This window comes from Dreissena polymorpha, chromosome 11 (assembly GCF_020536995.1).
Source record: "Dreissena polymorpha isolate Duluth1 chromosome 11, UMN_Dpol_1.0, whole genome shotgun sequence".
Lineage (NCBI taxonomy): Eukaryota > Metazoa > Mollusca > Bivalvia > Myida > Dreissenidae > Dreissena > Dreissena polymorpha.
Window position 1 is genome coordinate 10,706,364 of NC_068365.1, and position 16,110 is coordinate 10,722,473.

Genomic DNA, 16,110 nt, shown 5'->3' on the forward strand with positions numbered 1-16,110 from the left:
TGTTATTTTCAGTTTGAACATTATTATTATTATTAACTTTTATTGTGTATCCAACTAAAATATATTTAAAAAATATCATCTCTTATTGCAAATCCTAACAAAAATACTGAAACAAACATAAAAAATATGATACTGTTTGTGGAATAAACATAATTCAATAATACATGTAGATGAGGGGATCGACGTGAGACACGCTCACAATTTTATTGTCCGACTTAATTCCCGTGTTTGATAACGACGAAATTTTTCGTAATTAATATCAAAACAGTTTTTTACAACTAAAATATTTTAAGAACACCTAAACAATTGAAAGAAAAAGAAGGAAAGTGTCGTTTTTTTTTTGTTGTTTTTTTATTCAATGATAGCCGTAATATTCGTTTATATCGTATGTAAGTACACTAAAATGACATAAGAATTCATTAAAATGTTAGTCAGTGATAATTCTAACCACACAAATATTGGTTTAAAAAGGGCAATCTATTTTCGCGAATTGTGGGACGATCGTCTTTTAATTAAAACGCGTTAGTTATAAGTTTACTGTTACTGTTTACTACTCTGTCAAGTTGAATCATTTAAAATAATTGATTAATAATTGATTGGTTGTGACGGTTTAATATGTAAGTTGAAATATTCACTTTTTAAAACTAAAAATCTTCATGACTGCATTTCTGACTCACAGGTGTTGGGCGCGTGGCCAAGTCACTTAAACACGGTATCGGGTCCGTTCGCCCTAGTTTCACATTCGCCCTGTGTCCATTCGCCCCGGGGTCGTTCCCCATATATTATCATATGCATATTGGGGTATAAACAGTTGATTGTTCACACATGTAAGCAAGTTTGTACCTTAAGTTTTCATTAATTAATAAAATAAGTGTCACAGTTTGACATTTATCAATGTGTCAGTGTTTTAGCTATATTGATTTTACATGCGCCGTTCCATAGTTAAAGTACAAGCACACGTATATTTGGCAACGGGCAGGCGCTGACTTTTCTGTTTGTTCTCATATGTCTTCCTCAATTGTTGTTTGTCCTTGTGACGCCTGGTGTTGTTGGGTTAATCTGAATACTCCGGAACTACATTGAACATTGTATATCTACGAAGACGGCCGAGGCTATCCAACTGTCGCACGTGCTTTCGTGTGAGCACTGTTAAATGTTTCCGTCCAATCGTTCTTAAATTATCCCCATGCTTTTTGAAACAAAGGTGGGGATATTTTGGTTATCTCCGCTGTCCTTCCGTATGTCCGTGCGTCCGTCCGTCCTGGCCAATATCTCCTCCTACACTAATATGATTATAGGAGCTACCTAATTTACGGGCAAAAACTAATAAGATGTCTGTTGTAGATAACATGAGTTGTACATGTCTGCAAATAATCATTATTGTGGGACAAAACCTTTACATCATTGACATAAAATATGTAACTGAACAAACCAATAAAATGTAATTTGTTTTAAGACAAACAAAAAAAAACAGAGATGTGTTTGTCAGAATCACAAAGCCCCCTATTGCGCCGCTTTGAAATAAAATTTCTATTTATCATCTGGCAGGTTTAGAAATTATCTCCCTTTTAAAGCTTATTACTTCCCTTGGATTGTTTTTTACCTTGAAGGATGACCTTGACCTTTCACCACTCAAAATGTGTAGCTCCATGAGATGCAAATGCATGTCCAATATCAAGATGCTGTCATCAATAATGCAAAAGTTATGACACTACTTTAACCTTTCGGTAGGCTACCGGTAGGTTGAAGTATTGTCATAACTTTTGCATTATTGACGGGTAGGTTAAAGTTTTGGGACAGACATTCAAACAGAATGACAGACAGCCACACAGGTCAAAAACAATATACCCCGATTCTTTGAAGAAGGGGGCATACAAATAAGAGTTAGGCTTAAGATGACACATATATATATATATATATATATATATATATATATATATATATATATATATATATATATATATATATATATATTATGTATATATATACAAGGTATGTATCTCTGGACACAGAAAAATCACCTACAGCAACATTTTAAAGCCATTATATACCTAAAGGGCGGTCGATTTCCGTAAACTATGTACCATTTTTTTGGTAAAGTTTGCCTCGTGACGAACAATGACACAAACGGCTATTTGCCAACATAAACTACTATAAAACACTCCTCAAACTCGAAGAAATGCTAGGTCGGCTCTTGTCTGACCGAACGTTCAGTGCAGATTTTTACAAGAGTAAAACTATCAAAATACCCCAGCTATCGAACATAATCCACATTAGTACAATAAACAAATACGAGTTTATCAACTTAAGTTTGTATAACCCTATTATATTTTTTTCTTATTGTTTCGCACACAATTGGGCCTTAAGGCTTTTAAACACACTCCTCCGGGGTAGCAATTTAACTTATGAAATATTAGGCCATGCCAATGATCAACAAACGATAAATGTTTTTCAGAAAAATTATTTGTCTGTATATACTTGATATTTCTCAAATTCAAAGTGTTACAGCATTAATGGATGTCATATTGCCCCTGGAAAATGTTGGTCCGTGCAAGTTATTTGAAAATCTAGTTGTATGGTCTGGCAAGCACATGTAGAAAAGAACTAATCAACACTTGTAAAAAATATTTGTGAATACATTGGTTATGCACAAATTTACTTTAATAGATGGTGCTTTCAAGTGTATACCCAGCCCTGTTCATGTTTCCATGACATTAACAATGTCTAATAATTGTTCAAAAGAAAGACACGGGTATTTTAATATGAATTCTTGTGTTTCAGATTTTATAAGAGAAAAGTACGACTCAATGTGCTGCAAATTCAAAATGAAGTCTGCACACACTGTGACAGCCATGTCCGGAGACAAGCCATAGCTATACAATGCAGCAGTTTTGTTTGATGTGGTATGACAATGAAAGCAATTACTGAAATTTAGCTGTTTTATAGACAGAGATTAATTGGAGCTCATGTATAATTGCGAAAATGAAGAGAATGCCACCAACAAGGATTTACCATACACAATGAACAACAGAAATGGTAAGTTTATTAATATTCTTTAATAACCCTTGTATGATTTGCGTTTTTGATTAATTGTATTACTGTTTTTGTTTGTTTGTGCGGTGTTGTCTCAGACCACTTACCTTTAGAAATTCGGCTACACACCATATACATAACAGGTTTTTTTTTGGCCCGATTTTATAGCCGAATAACGGCTATGTTCCCAATGGCAAAAAGTATACTTTTTTCCCAAAATTTGGTAAAAAAAATCCCAATTTCCAAAAAAAAAAAAAAAAATTTTTATTTTTTTTTTAAGTGTCTAATGATTATTTTATCTCAATTTTATTTCAATGACATCTAAAAAAAGTTTACAATAAGGATTTATTTGATTTTATTCTGTTAATCTGAATTATTATTAAAACTTATATCAAACTAGTTTTCCCCAATTCAGTAGACTTTTTGCGCGAAAATTTTTTAATCCTGAATTTATTTTCCAAATTTCTTGAAAACGCCGATAAAATTCCCAATTCCAAAGCCATGGGCTATCTTCCCAAAAAGTGGAAAAAAAACCCTGCATAATATATAGTTCATTACTGTTATTCAAACTGTTCGATAACCATTGACACATAATTCAATTTTCCTGTTTGAAGCAATAATAAACATATTGCATATTACATGCTCACATTAGTATCACTACATTATATATTCAAGCTGTGAATCTCAAACATCGTTATCAAGATAATTTACCCATTTGAAAGATAGTTGGTAGTTAGAATTAATCAAGATGGTAATAACACAAATAATTTATGATGGGAAAAAATAATTATTATTGACGGATAAAATAGACAAAGACATTTACCTTGTGGGACCTTTACCTGTTCATTATTTTTGACTCGGCGGACAAATACCCGGCCAGAAAAATTACAATGCTGACAATTACCCAAGCGTTAAAAGTTATGTGCGGACATTTACCCAGCCCCTTATTTACTTGTAGATATCCTGTTTATTGTTTTCATTATGCTATAGACAAAAGTCGTATTCAGGCTTACTATTTAAAATAAAGATTAAATTTCTTTTCTCAACTTATTGAGCTGTAGACAGGAGTCGGATTTAAAAAGCACATGTTGAGTATTAATAAGTAGTAAGGACATTTTGGTTTTTAACATTTAAATGGATTAATTATCTGATTTGCTTTGCCTTGGCTATCCTTCAATTGTTTGTGTGATTACAAACGACATAATTAAAATTATATATAAAACAGTGCCCACAGTTTGTTAATATTCGCGATATACCATGCATGAATTAACTACAAAAATACCCGGATTTCTCTTCGTCGTTATTCACAGCAGGGTAAATGTCCGCCCTCAACTGTTAATGAACGGGTAATTTTATGCCCTGTATTTTTTCTGGCTGGTTATTTGTCCGCCTAGTGAAAAGTCATGAACAAGTTAATGTCCGTATTTCGTAAAATACACATACTTAAAATTATATGCATGTTTGTTTATATGTTATTTGCATTGATTGATCAAATCATACTTTGCATGTAACATTCCTATTTACATATAAATAATGGTTGTGTCAGCATTTAAAAGCCTATTTGAAAAACTTGATTGATTAGTGTGGCTAGCAGTAAAACATTTTTTTCAATTAATATACAAGAAGAACATTAATTACAATTTGTTTTTGTTTTTCTCCAAATTTTACATTGTTTACAGTTATGAGTCATAGTCAGAGTTTGCATTTCCTGACGCAGTATCACACTGTGTGACACTGGAAATTTATTATTGCTTGACAAACAACAATGGATTACCATTAAAAGTAAGTTCACAATCATATTGAAATTAATTTTAAATAGGTTTGTAAACATGAGCACTAGTTTTTTCATGGTCAATTAAAATGGTGATACAAATGCTGTCCAATACCAACAGTTTAAGACCATCTTTAGAGACATTAAGCAGATCATTGCTGAAGCTGAATATGCTTAGTTGTGTTGAATGCTTGGGACTGCAGACAGGGCACAGTAGGGTGCCCAATAAAACTTGTGGTCCACTAGCTTGGGGCTATCTGATAATCTTCTTGACTTCGTACTAGGAAATGTTAAAATGAAAAGGCCAGAATATTGAAGTGGCCACTTGCTGATTATTTTCAACACATATTTCATTGGCATAACCCAAAGTCATTTTCAAAGTGAAACATACCATTTAAAATATTAATAACATTAAAACAAGGAAATCAATTGACTTCTTTAGGACAAATACCATTTGTACAAAGACTCATCATCCCATCCACATGGATATTTCATAAATTAATGACTTGCACCTGTTTATCCATAGTAAAAGATGTATACCAAGTTGTTTAAAAAGTGTTATGACTACTTCTTATTAATATTTTATGTCACTGTTCATAATTGCATGTATGCTTTAAAATTCACATGTTGATGTGTTTTTAACAAAGTGAATTAATCTATAGTGAAACAAAGCTGCATATAATACCATATATAAGATGCATTTTTATAGATGAATTACAGTTTGAACTTTGGAATTCAATTATAATAGTGAATAGCACTGTTGAAGCTCCAGTTTAATAATACTTCATACATAGAAGAATTAAATCAGGGCTTTTTTTCCTTACTTTGTGAAGCGGCCCTGGCCCCCTCACTTTGTGAAAAAATGAGTGGCAAACTTTTTAAAATTGTGAAAAAATGAGTCGCAAACTTTTTAAAATTGTGAAAAAGTTAGTTGCAAACTTTTCAAAATTGTGAAAAATTGAGTCGTGAACTATTCAAAATTGTGAAAAATTGAGTCGCGAGCTTCTTAAAATTGTGAAAAACTGAGTCGTGAAATTGTTAAAATTGTGAAAAACGGCCAATTTTGTAAAAAATTCACGGCCATGTTAGGTTTGTGAATTGTCCCTATCAACATTTTAAAATGTCCTTCCAGGGCCACTCGCAAAGAAGGAAAAAAAGCCCTGTAAATATTAATGTTATGTAAAATATATTTCATATTGAATAGTTTACTTATCTACTTATTTTTTAAGTTATTGCCACAAGTAATGCATAAATGGGTACCCATCAATAATTAGGCTCCAGGAAATGGTCCTAGCCAAGAGGTGTGAAAGGACCCTTCTCACTGTGGAGGGTACTGTTAGAACAACATGTCACAGTGAGAAGAGCCCCCGTTTCCTTTCTTATTGTTTTAACATCTGTTTAATACTTCACTGTGTATTTGTCAATTAAATTGCTGTCAGGTGAGACTATTTGATCCCAGTTTTAATAAATTTACTACATTGCAATTCTGCAACCAAGCCCACACACCATCAGGAGATACATTTTAATGCATTGTAAATATACCATTCTTGTTTTGTTGTGAGATTGTGATATTCATTTGGATAAAAGGAGTTGATTGCAGGTTAGTGTTCCTTCACAATAATGCTTAACTTAAACAAATGTTGACAATGAAAACGACAGTGTTACTTTATAGTTTCATCTTACTTTAAAGATGGATATATTGATAGAATTTGCAGTGGTAGTCGCCTAATGCTAGAATGAAATAAGTCATTATTATACAGTGATGTTTAAGGCTTATTTGGGTCTAAAATTCAGCTCAATAAACCTGCTCAAAAGGTAAATATTTTTCCATATAGCTAATTCCTTTCTCAAGGTAAGCTTTATTTGAAAAAAAAAGACTAAACTTAGAAAAACTTGAATTTTTACATTCCTAGCAAATTCATTTGTATGAAAAGATCCTCCATTTGTCTTAACATTCTCCATTGTAAGGACTGTCACCTTCCCCCTAGTGGTAAAACTGTTATAAAGGTTTCAGATTCAATAAACATCTACGTAATCAGAATGCTGTAAAGGCAATGTATATCGCTTACATACAGAGCCTCGATTTTGGAATGTTACACCTTACGTACCGGTCTGTTTATGTACCGGCACTTTATGTACCACTATCTTACACTTAATGTACCATATATACAATATATAGAGATAAATAATATATGGTTTAATATTAATGTGTGTTATTAATTAAATGTATTTGTTGTGATATTATTTATGAAGTTAGGCTTCTGGAGTTTCACTTCTTTATATATTGCCATAGATTATATTTGTTTGTCAGATTGTCTAAGTGTCAGTGAGTTTCTTAGTGTAGATTATTAGCCCCAGTAGTAATAAATGAGTCACTGTTCTTACCTGAAATTGAAGTAAATGATTAAAATCCATTTCATTTCTATCCCAAATTTCAATTCTGATTTCAATCTTTTTTTTATCATCTACATTTAATTTAGATTCAAATTTTTGGTTCTTCACAATGGAAACAAAATTAGTTTATGACTACTTATGTGAACAAATTTTCAATTATTTCGTTTTTTTTATTTTCAACATTTTTAGATTCAAATTTTTGGTTCTTTACAATAACAAAACAGATATAAAATATAATGCAACAATATTTTATTTAGTAAGAACTGAGATACTTATTTACTCAGTTTTATATCTGATACATTTTTTTTTAAATATTTACGCGAACAAATTAATTTTATCAAGTTTTATTAAACTTTTTTCCAAATTACAAAAACTTTTCGGATAGAAAGAAATAATTGATTCAGTACAATGAATTGCAATGTTTTAGTGGGATCAATATTTGATTAACTCAAATTTGACTCAATCAACACTTGAACCAAATTAATCAAAGTTGTTTGCACAGGTAATTATTGCCCATTCATACTGATGAATGAATGGACAATAACACCTACTGGTAAATAATATATAAACACAGTATTATGTGAACTTGGAATAAGACATCAATTTGGGAATAAACAGTGCATAATATGCAGTTTTACATGTTCTATTTATTTAGTTTGACAAACTATAATTAAAATAGATACTTGCATATATAATATCATTTAAACTGACTTTACTATAACACAAAGTGGATATTTTATTGTTTTTTTTATATGTTAAATCCTCATAACATAAAAATACAGTAAAAATGATAAAAAATACAATCACTGCTAATGAAATAGCAGGGATGTATATTAGATTTATTCTAATATACATCCCTGGAAAAAGTCAGAAAATTGCTTATTTAAAGCTTATTAATAAAATATTACAAAAATAAATTCAGATCATGAAATGAACAGTTTTGACTGTGAAAATCACCAAAATGATGTCCATTCCCAGTTTGATGTCTAAATCCAAATTCACATAATACAGCGTTTATAGGTAGTTCGTAAAGTTTCAAAGTGGTACATAAAAGGCCTGGTTCATAAATGGACTGGTTCATAAGGTGTCACATTGTTTTTTTTAAATGGATAAATTATTGAGTCATTTAACTCGCTAAATATAGGAATGTGAAACTCTTCTATTCTATGAACGGAGTAATGCATTACATGTGTGTTTTCATGATTTATGCGGTATTGTTAATTCTCAGAATATTCTATTTTACATGAATCAATAATTTAGCAATGACTTTTACGCTGTATTATAATAGATAAACATGTATTAATAAAACAACTAAACAACTTATATAGGTTGGGATATTATCAAAGTTATTGAAATTGCTTCAGGATTTTTAGGTGTTTAGGATCAATATTATATAAATTATGAGACAAGTAAATATTACTTCATAGGGTTATAAGTCCATTTTTGCATGAATAAAATGATCAGAAACATAACTTATTTTAGTATATTATAAGGTTGTGGGCACTACAAAAATACTTATTTAATGGATGAAATGTATATAAAGTTCTGCTTGCACACGTCTGATCATGGTTGTGTCATGGCAGGAACAGCTTTCAAGTGAGTGGGGTCTGAAGGAATGGATTCGCATCCAAATAGGACACAGTGTTAAGATTTTGACTTCAATTTGTATATTTTTGTCAGTTATTTCATCCATATGCAGTTGTTCATTTATTAAATTAGCTAACAAAGCACATTGTGTTAAAAAATTGTTATATTAAGAAAAATAATTCAATTCACCCAAAATTGAGAAAATATCTGATATTTGAAAATCAAATTATCAATTGTGAAAATTAGGTATTTTTTGGGTTAATTGTTGTAAAATTAATTAGATCATTGTAAACCAATCTGTTAAATGGTTATTGTCCCCTACCTATTTCAACGGAGGGGACTTCTGGTTTGCGCTCTGTCCGTCCGTCGGTCTGTCTGTCACACTTTTCTGGATCCTGCGATAACATTAAAAGTTCTTCATAGTTTTTCATGAAACTTGAAACATGGACATATGCCAATATGGAGATCATGCATGTCATTTAATTTTGTTTCTCAGCAAAAATTCTGGTTGCTACGTCAACAAATACAAAAAATAATAATCTTACAATGGTGGAGCCGGAAGGGGACCTCATTGCTTGGAAATCGTCTTGTTTCAACTTAGCAGTCTTTTTTTTCTACACAGAAAAAATATTCTTCTAAACTTCTAAAAATAAAACTATTAAATTTTTACTGATGTAAGGAAAAAAGATGTCTTTTACCATTAAGAACATGACTGAATAATGGCTATAAAATCAGCTGACAAAAAGCGCTGAATGTTATTAACATTTTTTTAATACTATATGCTTTACACATGAGTTCATGGATAATGATCTCAGTACTGTATGTTTTATTTAGCTTTACAATATTAAGAAGCTCATATAGCATGCATTTACAACTGTTACTCTGGGGTTATTGCCATCTTTTATAATTGAGAACAGATGCCCAGAGGCTATACATGCCCAGCTGTAAACACAGTGGGGTGGTCCCAGTGCAGCAGATTGGAATGAGACTGGCATGCACAGTGGTCATCAGTGATATCTATTTAGCAAAAGTAATTCTAGTATGAAATAAAACAGGAAGAACTAGAAATTAGGGACCTGGGGCCAAAATTAGCCCTGCCCTGCGGACAAATGTATTTTTCCTATATGCATATAGTAAAAACTTCAAAAAATATTTTTCTCTTAAATCATAAGACGCAGAGCATAGATATTTGGCATGAAACATTGTCTAGTGGGCCTCTACAAAGTTTTTTTCAAATTACGGACCTGCGGCCAAAATTAGCCCCGTCCTTGGGCCAAATGTGTTTTCCCTATATGCAAATAGTAAAAACTTCAAAAATATTCTTCCCTTAAACTACAGGGTATAGAGCTTAGATATTTGGCATGAAACATCGTCAAGTGTGCCTCTACAAAGATTTACTTATTTATGGTCAAAATTAGATCGCCCTGGAGCGGAATGTGTTCTCCCTCTATGTATAAAGTAAACACAGAGCAATAATATTTTGCATACAACATCGTCAAGTGGACTTATGCATAGATTCTGCCAATGTGTTTATACAAAAATGTATGACATAATGTATATAGTAAAAACTTCAAAAACATTCTTCTCCGAAACCACAAGGCATAGATAATTCATTTAATGATCCTGACTAGAAATGAGTCCCAACTTCAGGCATTTAAATATTGTGGCATCCTCATTTCAGGATGTCATACAAGTATGCGTTGCTTTTGTTTGACTGTGATGGTACTACGGCTGTTGTCCATAGACGTCAACTGCCAGAGAATGCAACAGTTTAAGTTGAAAGAAAGTGGGAATCACCTATGTGAAATCGTAAATCTGGCCGGTATGTACGAACAATAATTTGGCATCAACACGTTTTATGAAGGCAATATTGATATAATGTTTTCCTAGTGATGCACAGATTAGACCCAGGTCCTTATTTCAAAGGTCAAGGGTACACTTAGCTTATTAAGATCATAGTTTAAAGGGACTGTGAATGACTAAAAAAGAGAAGTTCTAAAATTATATTATTAATACCGTATTTGTTTACAATTATTAGTTTATATTGATTAAAATATCACAACTATTATGTAACATTACCAAGTTGTTTTTGTATTTTTAATTTATTTTTGTATTTATTTATTTTTAGTGGGTATGCATACCCAGGTCAAATAAATAAATACAAAAATAAATGATTCATCGTCACGTGGTAATCCCAGGAATGCAAATTGCGCATGCATATTGAATTGTATATAGTTTATATATAAAATGATCAATGTACTTGAGTTATTTATAGTGTGTATATCGTTATGTCACCTATTTTCGCGACTTATATTACCGAATATGCTGAAAATATGAACTTTTTCCAAGAAATGTAATATACCAGTCGTGATATTTTAAACAATATAAACTTATAATTGTAAAAAATACTTTTAGAACTTTTCTTTCTTCAACATAAGTGGTTTACAGTTCCTTTAAGGTCAGAATAAAATGATGATGTTATTATGTATAACCATTAAATAATGCATGTATTGGTAATATATTAATTTTTAAACCCAAAAGAAACATGTATACATATGTTCAACAGGATAACTGAATTACTATTATCAGCTGATACTTTTTTTATACACATTCTTTTCAAGTTTATGAAGCAGGATGATTATGTGAGTGTTTACATTAGGTGAATGATGGCAGATCATAAATGTCTGTCTGTCTGTCTGTCTGTCTGTCTGTCTGTCTGTCTGTCTGTCTGTCTGTCTGTCTGTCTGTCTGTCTGTCTGTCTGTCTGTCTGTCTGTCTGTCTGTCTGTCTGTCTGTCTGTCTGTCTGTCTGTCTGTCTGTCTGTCTGTCTGTCTGTCTGTCTGTCTGTCTGTCTGTCTGTCTGTCTGTCTGTCTGTCTGTCTGTCTGTCTGTCCAAAACTTTAACCTATCTTAAAGTTTGGTCATAAATTTTGCAATATTGATCATAGCAACTTGATATTTGGCATGCATGTGTATCTCATGGAGCTTCACATTTTGAATGGTGAAAGGTTAAGGTCATCCTTCAAGGTAAAAATAAAATAAATAAAAGCGGCGCAGTTAGGGGCATTGTGTTTCTGACAAACACATCTCTTGTTTTATTTTGTAATTAGAGACAAAAGATGCCCTGAATGCTTGGGAGCGTACTTGGTCTTCATCAGCGAGGAGCCAGCTCATTGATCGAAAGCGAGAAAAAGGTGCATCAAATGGATATCTTGAACAGCAGGTAACCTTATCAATTATGTGTCGAGTTAGTAGTATATGTAAGGCCCACACTCACAGATGATAGGCAGTAATCAAAGTAGCTACCTTAAGGATAATTGTGATTTCTCATCAATTTAAATTGTTGATTTGGTCACCTTGTTTCAATGTGGTCTGAGTGAGCTGTTATGACTAGTAGATACTATATATCATCATCTTATGTCTTAGGCTGTGTCCTTTATTGCTGGCAATTTAGTTCCTCTGACACCTAAAGCAGTTTCAAATGAGTTCAAAGATCTGGATAATAAGTATCCTATTTGGAAACAAAATAATCGACACCCTTTGAATCAATGTGTTGTATAGTGAACTTCTCCTCCAATACTGAAAGGCATATGACATAAAAAGCTGAGAAAATGTTTTTTCTTCATTTTTTTAGAACCTACAACCAATTGTTTTGGTCGATCATATCGCTGGTGAAGTTGAACAGTCTGTAAAACGGAAAAGAACCTCTTCTGTAAATCAGCATGTCAAGAAAAGAAATGTAAGTACCTGTTTTGAATCACTTTGTGACTGTTTTTAGCTCGACTATTATATGAAATATATATAGTGGAGCTATCCTACTCACCCCAGCGTCGGCGTGAGCGTGAAAGTTGGAATATTTAAGTTTGCGTTCCACCTCAAATATTTTCTATGTCCCTTGACATATTGCTTTTATATTTTGCATACTTCTTTACCAACAATGAACATGACCCCAATCTATAAACAAGAGCATACAACCGTATCAAGCATTTTTAAGAATTATGGCCCTTTTTCCACTTATAATATGCATATTATTGATAAATCTTTGTTAAAGTTTGCGTACCACCTCAAATATTTTCTATGTCCCTTGACATATTGCTTCTATATTTTGCATACTTCTTTACCAACATGACCCCAATCTATAAACAAGAGCAGACAACTGTAAGAATTATGGCCTTTTTTCCACTAAGAATATGCATATTATTGATGAATCCCCCAACCCATTTTTTTTTAAACATGGTAAAAAAAACTAATTCTTATTTTTATTATTTTTGAAAGACTGTCCACCCAAGCTATTTCTATCAAACTTGAAATAAAATCTTATTAGTTTGTTTTATGTCTCTACAAATGTTCAATAGAAATGTATGTTGAAAATATACCTGAACTCAGAATTGTCTATAATGTACCACTTCTTTATAATAAAAGCGATCAAGATGTTTCAATTATGGTCCTCTTCCATTTAAAATATGACTTATTACCTGGACCTTATTGAATATGAACAATTTCCCCATGATGGCTAACGTTATTCTGTCAAGCACTAAAATAGTCGAGCGCGCTGTCTTCTTACAGTTTTGTTTTATGCCCTGTCAATAGAAGAATGGAATAAGGCACTAAGATTCATCCCTGTCCGCCTGTCTTTGGTGATTAGTGATATAGTGAAATAGGTTGAAAGATATCACGGAGGAGAAGTGCAGTGCAAAAGAATCTTTTCCTTTACATATTTTTAGTTTTTGCCCTTAGTTATTTTTATACTTGGTTTTTTATGAGCATAGCTTGAAATATTTAAGTGATACAGAATTGAAACTGGATTAATGATTAAGATTCACCCGTGGCATTGTCTGTCCGTCGTTATGTCATTTTGTCCATCCATACACCAGTTACACATTGAATTCTGTAATGCCCTTTTAGTTGATTGAAATTGAGAAATTTTTTTTGTCTGGAGCTGTTTCTCAGTTACTTTCACATGCAAGTTCATGGAACATTAAAAATAATTTTTGAAATTCATTTTGTGGTGGTACAAAGTTTTGTTGGGTTCAGGTCTAGAATCATGTCCCCTTAATTGATTGAAATTGAGTTATTGCGGTAATAACCAACGGTTTGGAGTTTCGATGCATAGTAATTAAACCACGAGGGCGTAGCCCTAGTAGTTTGATAACAAGCATCAGAACTTAAGGTTTAAATTTAAATTTTTAGATTTAATTATACTTGGATGTGAGCCACTTATTCTTAACTTAATTATCCCTTTAAAAAGGCATATGTACAAGTTGTACAATTCAAAGGGTACAGAATTTGTGTTAAAAAGAAGACACCAATATAAAATATGGACTGAAATTGATTATTTGTCATGTTTTAATAGACTGCAGAAAAGGGACAAACGAAAAAAGGGACGTCGGCTTCAAAGGCAGCTTCTACACCTAAAACTAAAGCAACAAAAGCAGCATCCACACCAAAAGCAACATCAACAATAGTGGTAAGTTAAGGAAGTTTCAGTTCAGATGATTCAATTGCAGTCATTATAACCCTTGTTTATATCTGAGTTTTTATATCACCATGTCCATTCTCTGTCTTCAAATAATAGTGTGTGTTAACACAAGTCACATGTCGTGGTAGAATTGTGTTTTAGCACTCTTTGGTGGTTGTTGCATAATATCAGTCAGAATAATTTGTTTAGTTTAGAGTTGTGTCCTTTAATTGATTGAAAGTAAAGTGTTTAAATTTAAATTTATTCAGGAAAATTTAATAGACTAGATATAATTATAATATACTTGGATGTGAGCCACCTATTCTTAACTTAATTAATTATTATCCATCTAAAAATACATATGCACAAGTTGGTTTCCACATTTATTGTCATAGACCTTAAAAAGAAATATAATTAACATGCTTTTACTAGTATAAGGATTCTTATGCATAATTCAAAAAGTACAGGATTTGTGTTAAAAAGCATACACCAATATAAAATATGGACTGAAATTGATCATTTGTCATGTGTTTTACTTTTAACAGACTGCACAAAAGGGACAAACGAAACAAGGGACGTCAGCCCCAAAGGCAGCTTCTACACCTAAAACTAGAGAACCGAAAGCAGCATCCACACCAAAAGCAACATCAACAATAGAGGTAAGTAAAAGAAGTTATTCAGATGATTCAATAGACAATCCCAGAAAAAAATAACTGCAGGATTACCGCCCATGAATACTCGTGCACGCCTCAAACGATACTGAAGAACAAAACAAGGACCTATATTTTGTATAGGTCTCTAAGCAAAATAAGGAAGCGAAACAATTTTATTGAATAGATTTGAAGATTTAAAAAGTTTCTGTTATCGATCTGATAATCACATAATAGTTCGTTTTTTTTATATAAATATAAGTTTTAATATAACGTTATTAGTAGAAATACGGTGTATCTGCATTCTTTTAAGAGTAAAAAAAACACAGCATAAACAGGGACCTATGTGTATAGGTCCCTGGCACAAGTAAGGTCTTGATTGTCATTTAATATGTTATTTAAAGGTGACACCTGATATCTTATCTTAATTATGGCATCTACACACGTGCAGACATGTGATGTCACGGGCATACCCATAAATGCTTTTAATACACACTTGGAACATCGTCTCACATTAAGCGATTCGTTTGCGCCTTTATTGCTGATGTTTTTTTTTAAGACCTTTATGTTGCTGAAATTAATAATCTGTAATTAACGAAGAAACAAATCACTTATTTTTTTATTTTATTTTGTAATCGTAAATTTGGACTTTATAACCAAAATTTAATAAGAAATAATTTAAGTTTAGGAAATCTAGATAACCCAATTGGAACCATTTAAGTTTATTTAAGGCTCCATCTTGTTTATGTTGAACATTTCAATAGTGAATTTAGCTGTTATTAAGAAAATTTTATAAATAATGAAATAAGTTAAGTAAATATTGAGAACAGCCCAAACAAATTTATTTCAGGCACTAAACTTTAATATTACATGTAAACCTTATTAATTAAATAATATAAGAAAGTTAAAGGCAAAAGCTGATATGTCGACCTTTTCAATAAAAAAGTATGACATGTCCTGACATATTGCACAGTTTACTGTTTTTTTTTTGCAAATGAATAGCTCTGGTACTTGTTCACTTAAAATCATTTCCGGCTAGATATTTTTGCATGAGCTTAAGAGAGTTTTAAAAAAAAGATATGGCTAAAACCACTTTTTCACTTCATATTTGATATATAACCTTTAAAATGAAACTTCCAAAGGAAATATTAATAACGAAATTGTAACTGACAAACAAACATATGTACTATTCAATAAAAAAAGGCTGCTTCGGTCTT

General features: G+C 31.8%; 2 long non-coding RNA genes across 2 annotated transcripts; both read left to right on the forward strand.

The window, feature by feature from the left end:
• The first annotated feature begins 321 nt into the window (after nt 1-321).
• Nucleotides 322-10,550, forward strand: LOC127850978 (uncharacterized). The gene is made up of 3 exons (XR_008035609.1): nt 322-389; nt 2,782-3,036; nt 10,467-10,550. It is a non-coding gene; the product is annotated as an uncharacterized LOC127850978 (long non-coding RNA).
• Nucleotides 10,550-15,559, forward strand: LOC127850977 (uncharacterized). Its single transcript, XR_008035608.1, has 5 exons — nt 10,550-10,607; nt 11,896-12,008; nt 12,420-12,524; nt 14,139-14,252; nt 14,789-15,559. It is a non-coding gene; the product is annotated as an uncharacterized LOC127850977 (long non-coding RNA).
• Nucleotides 15,560-16,110: the final 551 nt, after the last annotated feature.